General features: G+C 41.4%; 2 long non-coding RNA genes across 2 annotated transcripts; both read left to right on the top strand.

The window, feature by feature from the left end:
* The first annotated feature begins 4,951 nt into the window (after positions 1 to 4,951).
* Positions 4,952 to 5,905, top strand: LOC308313114. The gene is made up of 3 exons (XR_013963845.1): positions 4,952 to 5,182; positions 5,340 to 5,431; positions 5,841 to 5,905. It is a non-coding gene; the product is annotated as an uncharacterized lncRNA (long non-coding RNA).
* Positions 5,906 to 8,610: 2,705 nt separating this feature from the next.
* LOC308313115 lies at positions 8,611 to 10,609 on the top strand. Its single transcript, XR_013963846.1, has 3 exons — positions 8,611 to 8,711; positions 9,161 to 9,247; positions 10,423 to 10,609. It is a non-coding gene; the product is annotated as an uncharacterized lncRNA (long non-coding RNA).
* The last annotated feature ends 738 nt before the right edge of the window (positions 10,610 to 11,347 follow it).

Here is an 11,347-nt window from a genome sequence, read left to right as displayed (position 1 = left end):
GCGTGGTAAAGGGACATACCACTAATGCTAAAAAATAGGGGGCGTCTCTGTTCGTCACCCTAGAAGACATTAATCACATTTCCATGATGTGTGTTATATTACGGAAAACAACTTATTTTAATCATGCGTTTCTATACTTTCTGCTAAAAACGGACAACTATTAGAGAACGAGTTTTATATGATTCCTGATACTTTATGCGGAGACAGAGAGGCTGGACGAGTCGGACGACCCCTCTCTGCATCGATCTTAACGCATCTCTGCACGAGTGAGTGACGAGAAGAGCTGAGGGTGTTTTGTGGTACTGATGCTGAGTCAAAACAAAACGATCAAAAATCGTCTCCACCAGGCCGAAGGCATGGGGAAATGTTTTGCACTGCGTTCGTCCCGTCCGTGTGTGTGTGTGTGTGTGTGTGCTACAAACTGCAGTTTGTTTAACACTTGTTGACTGAGAATATATGATAAATGATCATGACTTCAGATTTCAATCGGGTATTGCAGCAAGCCTTAGTTTTGGTGATATGACTTGTTGTTAACATAATCATACGACACGGTAGGCTACTTAATGTGTCATGTTTTACCTTATATCAGCGAATGAAACCTTATGTACCAACATTTTGCTGCTTGTGTAAGTGATACAAAATAAAATAAAGAAACCCTTTCTTGATTCATGTATTTTTATGAATTTTAACATTTAGAATACGAAAGTAAAAGTCAAACTCAATAAAATACATCTATGGTAGTCTTTATCCAAGGCTAATATTATATAACCCAGGCTAGGCTAATATTGTCCATTATAGCCAAACATTACTATTACTTATTGGTTGTAGACTGCAATATTTTCTTAAGCATTATTGTAAACGTAAAGTAATAATTAATGAATCTAGCGAAAAACTCTATTATGTCCGCACGGCTTGGGATATCCGTGCATGCATGCTCCTGAGGAGGAGGATTCTAAAAACGACTTATAAATCCTAAAGCCTTGTTTATACTTCACTGTGCAACGGTCCTATGCTGGAAAATAGCAGATATGCAAACTCACAGCACAGAGCCGACGAGTTCTGATGATCCTCATGGGGGCTCCCCGCAGCCCCGCCTCCTTGGCATCAATCATTGGTGTCAATCACTGATCATGAGTAGTCAGCACCTGGTGACAATCACTGATTGGGGCGAGGCACTGAAAACAGGAAGTGTTTGTCCAGTATGAGAGCAGCAGCAGTGGAGAACACAGCATGGAGAGAAGCAGAACAACTGAAAGACTTTTCATGAACTGAACTGCAAACATTGGAGCTGGGAAGACCGAAACCTCAAGCCATCAAGGGGAATGCCACTGGTGCGTTAATTGTTACTGCATTGAAGTTTATTTTGTTGCTTAAATTTATTATAAAAGTTATTTATGTTTTTGTGCTGCTAGGCCAAATTTAACTGCTATAATTAGCTATAAGTTTGATTTAAGTTGCATATAGGCTTGCTAAGTTGATGTGATGATCTTGAATTGAATTATGGAAGAAATATGAGTTAAAACAACCTGTTTATTTAGATTACCCAAGTGACTAGTGATTCAGTCATGTAGGTTACATTAGTAACTATGGTTATTCGAGTGAAATGAGTGAATTTCAGTTATTGTTTTTGTTTAAGTATGACCTTACATAGCCGCAATTTGCAACTCTAGATTTTTTTTTACAATTGGTTGAATCTAGAGTTGCAATAACCTCCATCGACTTCCTATGCATGTTTTTTGGTTTGTGACCTCCTGGTCTTAAATTACGTTAAACTCACCAACATTGCAGCTGTAGTCCAAGCTTGAATTATCCTCTTTCGATCTGGTGTCGCTTGTTTATCATAAAAGTCCCCATAAAAAAAGTTATGAGCTACTTTCTGTCCAAAATATTCCACAACAATATTTTGGACATAAAGTATCTCATAACATCTTTACGGGGGACTTTTATGATAAACAAGCGACACCAGATCGAAAGAGGATAATTCAAGCTTGGACTACAGCTGCAATGTTGGTGAGTTTAACGTAATTTAAGACCAGGAGGTCACAAACCAAAAAACATGCATAGGAAGTCGATGGAGGTTATTGCAACTCTAGATTCAACCAATTGTAAAAAAAAATCTAGAGTTGCAAATTGCGGCTAGACCTTACATAGTTAATGACAGCTTGTATTTGTTTTTTGTCTTTTTCTCTGTTTAAGGTTTTCAACCTAATGCCTAAATACCTAATACCTAACCAACAACTGTACTTACCTGTACCACAATTTCAAGTAAAAACAAACAAAAGAGGAAAGAAGTTGTCTTTTTGAGTTGACCACAGTTCCCCCTGTCGGCTAAGCCGTTTTTCAAGTTTGGGCAAAAAGGTTTCTGAAGAAAATCCTGAATAACTTGACAGTCATCATCAATCGCCATCGACAAACGACTACAAGTGAGTAAACAACAAGACGCCCAAGTCCCAAAGTGTGAGCACGTTAAACCGTATATCTCTGGTGATAAAAGAAAGAAAGGCATATTGGTCCTACATTCAAGTTGAAATCTTTTCTCTGATACGGACACAAGTATTGAAATTGGATCGATTGGAAGGATCTAACCATGGATGTGTCACGCTATTGAAGCTAATGAAATGAGCGATACCATACGGATGAATGAACGCGCAGAGCGCGACATTTAATGTGGATTGGAATGAATTGATGTCGCTATTAAGCAAGCTTTGTGCAACGCTAAGTTTGGATCTGGAAAATAAGCACTGCTGTTGTATTCTAAATACGGACGTCACGTCACGTTTTACTGATGTCTGTAAATGAAGCGGATGAATTAGGCTACTCTAGTATGAAAGAGGCCTGTCCGTGTGTTTGCTAATACAAAAACAGCTTAATTGATATAAGCATCAAAGCAATATTTTAAGTACTTTTTATTAGCAAGTGCATTCCATAGCGCTGGACCACACATGGACATCATAAACCTGCGACGGGAACAGTTCCTATGTAGTAAAAGATTATATGAAAGAAATAAAATATTTAACTGGTTTATATTTTACAATTTTAGTTATAGATGGCAAGTATAATGTTAAGGAATATTTGTCTTATTAGCCAGAGATCCTTTTAAAATGTTTCTATTACTGTGAGTGATATGGTCAGCTTCTGATGTCTTTCTTTCTTTCTAATGTAGATGGAGATGACCGTAGATGCTGCTAGAACACTGAACCTGGTCTCCTGTGTGAACCACCCCATCCTGACAGCTAAGATGTCCATGTGGACATTATGAGTGTTTGTATAGAGAGAAGCATGGCTGAAGAGCTTTGCATATCAGTCGTTTCTTGCTGCTGCCAAAGTCAAATTGTGATATCTGTGGTGTTTAGTTCATGGCCGCTTATGAGATGTAGATGACTGGTGGAATAGCCTTGTGATACATACTGGGTGTGCTCTTTGGTCGTTCACAAAACAAACAAACAAAAGCTGCACAAAATGCCACAAACTCACTAAAAGCTCCACAAAAATCACACAAATCAAGGGATGTCCGACAGTCAGTGTTGGATATTGTCCAACTCCTAATTGCCGATATCAACAGATACCGATATGCAGGCTTTTTCCAGTGGTGGAAACATAACTCAAACTTTTTACTTAAATAAAAGTAGGCAATACTGCAATATAGAAATACTCCGTTACAATTCAACATGTACTCGAGTAAAGGTACAAAGGTTTTGGTATAAAATGTACTTAAAATACCAAAAGTAATTATTAATAATGACTCATGCAAAATGTCTCATCTAAAATGATCTAATCTCTCACAAGCTCACATGTGTCTTATTGTATTGTGAGCTTGTATAGATGTTTTTAATGTAAAAGAATAAATAAAGTAAAATTAAGGGTTAGGGTTATTAATTTTTAATGCCTTATCGGCCGATAATATCGGACATCCCTAACAAAAACATATATCAAACGTGTCAATACATTTCAAAGAATGCCACAAGTGGCACTAAAACTTCACCAATAAATAAAGAAACATCCACATGTTCCATAAATTAAATGCCACAAAGGTTTGCCGAAAAAATGAAGAAATTACAAAAAATACGTTTCTTAAACATCTTCTGCCGTATGTCCATAGAACTTCAGTTCTGTTGCAGCAAGCCAGTACAATGTGTCATTGTCTAGGTCACCTAAGCCACGATCACCATTCGGTGGCCGGTATTTGGGGCAAATGGTCATTACGTGTTCCACAGTCTGTAGTGGATCCTCGCATTCATAGTGGGCACTGTCCGAGATGTCCCACTTCTGCAGGGGAGGTGCTGGCAAAGAACATATTTGGGGTCCTCAATGTATTCCACTGGTCCCTCTGTCTTGCCTTCACCCAGGATGCCTTGGAGGTGTCAGCTGGTGTTGTGTGGAGCAGTTCCTGGGCCTGTGTGGCAAAGGGGCACAGTGACTTGAGGCACGTGTGCTGTGGCAAAGGTCGCTGTGACTTGGTGTGTGTGTGTGTGTGTGTGTTGTGGCAAAGGGCACCGTGACTTGAGGCACGTGTGCTGTGGTGTCTCTGACGACCTTGTGGAGGAGATGGCTGGGATTCACTCAGCTGTGCCTTCCCGGTGAGGGCCAGCGTGGCTGCTTCTCGTCTGACCTCTGTTGGAGTGATTCCAGCGAGAACAGGCAGGCAGGCAGTTTGTTTGGGGTGGCCCATCCGGTGTTGAGGGCAGCATCCAGCTTCTTGACATGAGAGCTACGGCTCCAGACTGGGACACAGTACTCGGGTCGTCTGCATAGCCATACTTCATTGATGTTGTTGCAGGGAGGTCATGGATGTAGCTGTTAGTGTTGAACAGCAGTTACTGGTGTGGAACCGAAAAGCTTCACAAACATGCCAAAAAATTCTAGTTTTGAACCTTTTTAATCTAGTTTATTTTAAAATAAATTAGTTTTTACTGTTTTGTGAAGCAACTTTGGGTACCTTGTGCTATATAAATTGTATGTATTATAAAAAAACAGACACACAGCAATTGTCGCCACACAGACATCACAAATTCCTATTGGCAGCAGCAACAAGTGAGTGATGTGCAAAGCCATTCATAGACTATAACCACCATGTCTTCATTCCAGATGCTGCGAGGCTCAACCGGAGCCCCTACAGGTGGACATCTGCAGTTCTCGCTGTCCATGGATGAATCTGCATGGGGGGCTCTGAAGGCGGCTCAAAGTAAGAAACCACTTAGACTTTTCTATTACTGCGAGTGGTATGGTCTGCTTCTGTTTTAAATGTTCTCTATACATTTTCTGTATGATGTGAAAGGACACAATGTACATATATCTGGCTCTTGGTCACTTAAATTAATCTTTCGTTCTTTCTTTCTTAGGGTGGATGGGTCGTGGTAGACGTCGTGGAAGGACAGAGATCCGTTCCAAAGCTTCCCTCCCGGGCGTTTCCTCTGAGGACTTCTGATGAGCTGTGAGTAGGAATATTTCTTGTTGGGATGGATATCTGTTGTACTGTTATGGTACGAAGTATAGCATGGCAGTATGATTCCTCCTAGTGGCACTGGTTGAATGTCTGTCAGCTCTCCAAGCTAATCAAAGTCTTAATGACACTTTTTTTTAACCACTTCAACCCCAGCATCTCTATTCTGGGGGGAGCGTTCAGCCAAATTAGCAGATCTACAAGCTCACACCGCATTGCGACGTGTTGTGAGCTTGTAGATCTGCTATGTTTGGCAAATCAATTTGTGTAGAGTGAAATCGGAGCATATACCAAATGCTCTCTTTAAAGGTCTGTTTTATCAAATCTATAGAGGGTTTAAGTGGTTCTGAAAATGCAGCTCAACAAAAGCTAATGTAGTCTTTATTTATTTCTTTCTTAGGACGGAGATCTGTGTAGATGCCGGAGGACTTCGGACCTGGGCCTGCCCGGTGAGGAACCGCACAGTAAGAACCGGCCTTTCACGATTATGAGGTTTCTTTTTACTGGACGATTATTGTCGCTCTAATTAATTCCAATTAAATATTTAAGTGTGGCCCGGACGGTTAGCTCAACTGTCTGGGCACCTATGCTGCCAAGCCAGCCGGACGGCGTGCTGCGGGTTCGACTCCCGACGGCCACTGCTGGACAGGGTACACGCACACACACACACACACATGCACACACAGAGCAAAGCTAAATTGGTGTGTTTTTTTTCTTTTCTTTCTTTGTTAGAATGGAGATATCAATAGACGAGCTGATGTTCCCGGACAGAGATCCGTTCCAAAGCCCCCCCCCCCCCCCCCCCCCGGGGGCTTCCTCAGAGGACTCTGATGAGCTGTGAGTAGGAATAGTTCTTTCTTGTTTCTGAGGATGGATAACTGCTTTTGTACTGTTATGGCACGAAGAATGGCATCATTTACTACAGTCATCCAAATGTTTTAAATATTTTATGATAAATCTAAATGACTCTGCACAATAGTTTGAGAGTCAATATCTCATCTGCTTTTAGAAGCACTTGAATAAAAAATGACAAAAGATGTTGAGGACTGTACATGTGTTGATGCCTCCTAGTGGCACTGTGGTTGAATGTCTGTCAGCCTTCCAAGCTAATCAAAGTCTTAAAACCCCAGCATCCCTATTCTGGGGGGAGCGTTCAGCAAAAAATAGCAGATCTACAAGCTCACACCGCGTTGCAACGTGTTGTGAGCTTGTAGAGCTAATGCTTTCTTCTTTCTCTCTCAGGATGGAAATGGCAGACGCAGCTGAAGCCTCTAGAGATCTGCAGGTCTGTCCATGGATGGATGGGAGGACGGAGATCTGGGTAGACGTCGCTGGAACGCCACTGCTGGACAGGGTACACGCACACACACACACACACACGCACACACAGAGCAAAGCTAATTTGGTGTGTTTTTTTTCTTTTCTTTCTTTGTTAGAATGGAGATATCGATAGACGAGCTGATGTTCCCGGACAGAGATCCGTTCCAAAGCCCCCCCCCCCGGGGGCTTCCTCAGAGGACTCTGATGAGCTGTGAGTAGGAATAGTTCTTTCTTGTTTCTGAGGATGGATAACTGCTTTTGTACTGTTATGGCACGAAGAATGGCATCATTTACTACAGTCATCCAAATGTTTTAAATATTTTATGATAAATCTAAATGACTCTGCACAATAGTTTGAGAGTCAATATCTCATCTGCTTTTAGAAGCACTTGAATAAAAAATGACAAAAGATGTTGAGGACTGTACATGTGTTGATGCCTCCTAGTGGCACTGTGGTTGAATGTCTGTCAGCCTTCCAAGCTAATCAAAGTCTTAAAACCCCAGCATCCCTATTCTGGGGGGAGCGTTCAGCAAAAAATAGCAGATCTACAAGCTCACACCGCGTTGCAACGTGTTGTGAGCTTGTAGAGCTAATGCTTTCTTCTTTCTCTCTCAGGATGGAAATGGCAGACGCAGCTGAAGCCTCTAGAGATCTGCAGGTCTGTCCATGGATGGATGGGAGGACGGAGATCTGGGTAGACGTCGCTGGAACGCCACTGCTGGACAGGGTACACGCACGCACACACACACACACACGCACACACAGAGCAAAGCTAATTTGGTGTGTTTTTTTTTCTTTTCTTTCTTTGTTAGAATGGAGATATCGATAGACGAGCTGATGTTCCCGGACAGAGATCCGTTCCAAAGCTCCCCCCCCCCCCCCCCCCCCCGGGGGCTTCCTCAGAGGACTCTGATGAGCTGTGAGTAGGAATAGTTCTTTCTTGTTTCTGAGGATGGATAACTGCTTTTGTACTGTTATGGCACGAAGAATGGCATCATTTACTACAGTCATCCAAATGTTTTAAATATTTTATGATAAATCTAAATGACTCTGCACAATAGTTTGAGAGTCAATATCTCATCTGCTTTTAGAAGCACTTGAATAAAAAATGACAAAAGATGTTGAGGACTGTACATGTGTTGATGCCTCCTAGTGGCACTGTGGTTGAATGTCTGTCAGCCTTCCAAGCTAATCAAAGTCTTAATGACACTACCACTTCAACCCCAGCATCCCTATTCTGAGGGAGCGTTCAGCAAAAATAGCAGATCTACAAGCTCACACCGCGTTGCAACGTGTTGTGAGCTTGTAGAGCTAATGCTTTCTTCTTTCTCTCTCAGGATGGAAATGGCAGTAGACGCAGCTGGAGCCTCTAGAGATCTGCAGGTCTGTCCATGGATGGATGGGAGGACGGAGATCTGGGTAGACGCTGGAGGACTTCGGACCTGGGCCTGGATGGATGGGAGGACAGAGGACGGAGATCTGGGTAGACGCTGGAGGACTTCCGACCTGGGCCTGGATGGATGGGAGGACAGAGGACGGAGATCTGTGTAGACGCTGGAGGACTTCGGACCTGGGCCTGGATGGATGGGAGGACAGAGGGCGGAGATCTGGGTAGACGCTGGAGGACTTCGGAGAGGAACTCGACAGTACGAACCGCTTTAGGGTTGGGGCTTTTTTATAGGCTTTATAGTAAAAAGCCAATAATCGTCCGTTGCCGATAATCGGTCAATCCCTATTCTTAAACGTTACTGTAAGTGCATGTGTATGTTGTGACAGGACACACACCCACACACACAGCAAAGCTAATTTGGGGTGCGTGTGTGTCTGTCTGTCTGTCTTTCGTTCTTTGTTAGAATGGAGATCTCAGCCGATGCCCGAGATCCGAAGCTTTCCCTGGGTGTTTCCGCTGAGGACTTCTGGGTCGCTGGGAGGCTCGGATGGAGCTGGAAGGTTCGGTAGACATCACTGGAACCCGTTTAGGCCTGTCGGAATTTGAGGTTTTATAATGGCCGATTTAATTGTTTCTCAAATAAATTACTAGTAACAATTTAATTGCGTCATAGACTCATAACATAACATTCTAAATAAAACTTTGGCTTTTGTAGGCTTTGTAAACCAAAAGCTGCACATGGCATAATTCAACAACTTTATACACTAAAAGAGAAGAAAATTACAAAGTGACACGTTTAGAGCTTGTAGATCGGTTGCTTCCATTATTTCTTTAAAATGTTTGACAATATATGAACATTTTCAACATGGAGACGATTATGACTAATCTCTAAAAAAAGTATCTCAAATACTTGGCGATTAGGTAATTGTGACAGGCCTAAATCCTTCTAGTTGTGTTTTTTTATATCATGTTCTGTAATCAGTTAGGGTTGACTATAGACTTTTTTTAGGAACAAGATCATCATGCCGGTGAAGAGCACGTTTCTAGCCGATGGAGCAACTATTTCTGATCACCTTTGGAGTTACATCACAGCAAGGTAGCTATACAACACACGCACACACACTATGATCATGACATGACATCAGCTTGTGACTGCAACTTGTTCCTGTTCGCAGATGACTCGGCACTGCTAGTCTCGGACAGGAACAAACTGCAGGTTGAAAAGGCCCTCAGCTCTGAACTCGGTAGGATCTGCACCTGTCTCGCTGATAACAAACTATCTTTACACCTGGGAAAAACTGAATCCATTCTCTTTGGATCTAATAGTAATCTCAGCAAGGCAAATGGCTTCTTGGTTAGAGTTGGTGACAATGTTATCACACGTAAAGATGAAATTACCTACCTAGGTTCCATCCTGGAGGCTAATCTTTCCGGTGATAAAATGGCCACCAACGTAATCAAAAAAGTCAACCAAAGAACAAGATTCCTTTACAGGATCTCCTCACTGGTCAACAAAAACACCTTGAAGACCTTAACAGGAGCCCTCGTACAAGGTTTCTTTGACTATGCATGCACCTCCTGGTACCACAGCACCTCAAAGGCCCTTAAAACTAGGCTCCAGACCTCCCAAAACAAACTGGTCAGGCTCCTACTTGGCCTCACCCCCCGAACCTACCTCACTCCTGCCCACTTTGACAGGCTGGAATGGCTTAGGGTCGACGACAGAGTACAGCATCTTGCAATGGGTCTGGTCCACAAGATTCGATACACCACCAAGATACCCATGTACCTGTCTAGATACTTCCTTTATGTTAACGAAGTCCACACCCACAACACCAGAGGGAGTGCAACGAACCATGTACAACCCAGATTCGGCACAAACCAGGGACTAAATTATTTTCACTCCTATGCCACCAAAATGTGGAACGCCCTACCAACAGTCATTAAGACATGTGAATCCCTTGACTCCCTTTTTCCCCTCACTGTATACGTTTATTTTCCCTTTTTACCTCCTTTATGATGAATTCCTGTTCTGTTCTTTGACTATATAGAAGTGTCTTTGTACGTCTCTAAATGTTTTAAAGAATTGAACATGGTGGACCCTCTTGTAAACAAGTGTAATGCTTAATTGGGTCGTCCACTTGCAGTTAACAGTCTTTGTATTGAGTTTGTGCTTGACATGTACTGTAATTCTGCAAACTGTTAATAAATATTTCAATCAATATTGTTTTATGAACAAAGTAGTAATGAGCATTTCTTTCTTTTCTTTAGGACGTTGCTGGTCTCCTGTGTGGCTCCATCTGGAGGTCACCAGGGTTCTGAGTCACTCAGATCCTGACTGGTAGTGGTGATATGTAGATGTGATCAATCAGGGCTCTAAACAATAAAATAATAAACCAATATAAATAACTAGATAATAATATAAATAAATGGATAAAACTAACGATAAAAAAATAGATTATAGTAAAATAAAAGTAAATAAAAATTAGTAATAGCATAGTAATGGATAAAATAAATATAATTAGTAATATAGACAATGATACATAAAATAAATTAAATTATCAATATAGTAATGCATAAAATTAGTAATAACAGTAATACATAAAATAAATAAATCCATAAAAAATAAAATGAGTAATAACAGTAATACATAAAACAAATACTATTTGTAATGCATGAAGTAAAATTAGTAATAACATAGTAATACATCAAATAAATACAATTAGTAATATAGTTATACATAAAATTAGTAATAACATAGTAATATATAAAATACAATTAATACATAAAATAAATTAAATTACTTTGTGTTATAGAATGACTTAAAAAAAACAAACAAAAAATATCAATCACATCTACATATCACAACCAGGCTATATTGCCAGCAGGCAGGTGGACTGTAGACTCACTACAGCTGTTGCGTGGCTAGTCTGCTATCCGCGAACGTCTCCACGCTGGTTTCCTAAATGAGGGATATAAGTGCTGTTGGCACTCTGGACTCTGAATTCTGCGATCATGTGCTTCAGAAGAATGATGCTGCGTCACCTGTGCGGTGACAATTTCCGGTCTTTGGAAAGCTGTGACGTTTGCAGCTGTTCTGTCAAGATGGCCAATCTGCAAGCTGAGCTTGTGGATGAGATGTGCAATAGCAGTGCTTTGTGTTTGAGCCCTGTGCAGGAGCTACAAGACTGCCGGT

Source organism: Protomyctophum bolini, assembly GCF_963924005.1.
Source record: "Protomyctophum bolini genome assembly, chromosome: 3".
NCBI classification, from domain to species: Eukaryota; Metazoa; Chordata; class Actinopteri; order Myctophiformes; family Myctophidae; genus Protomyctophum; species Protomyctophum bolini.
Note: the sequence above shows the minus strand (reverse complement) of the source record. Positions and strands in the feature narration are given on the sequence as shown.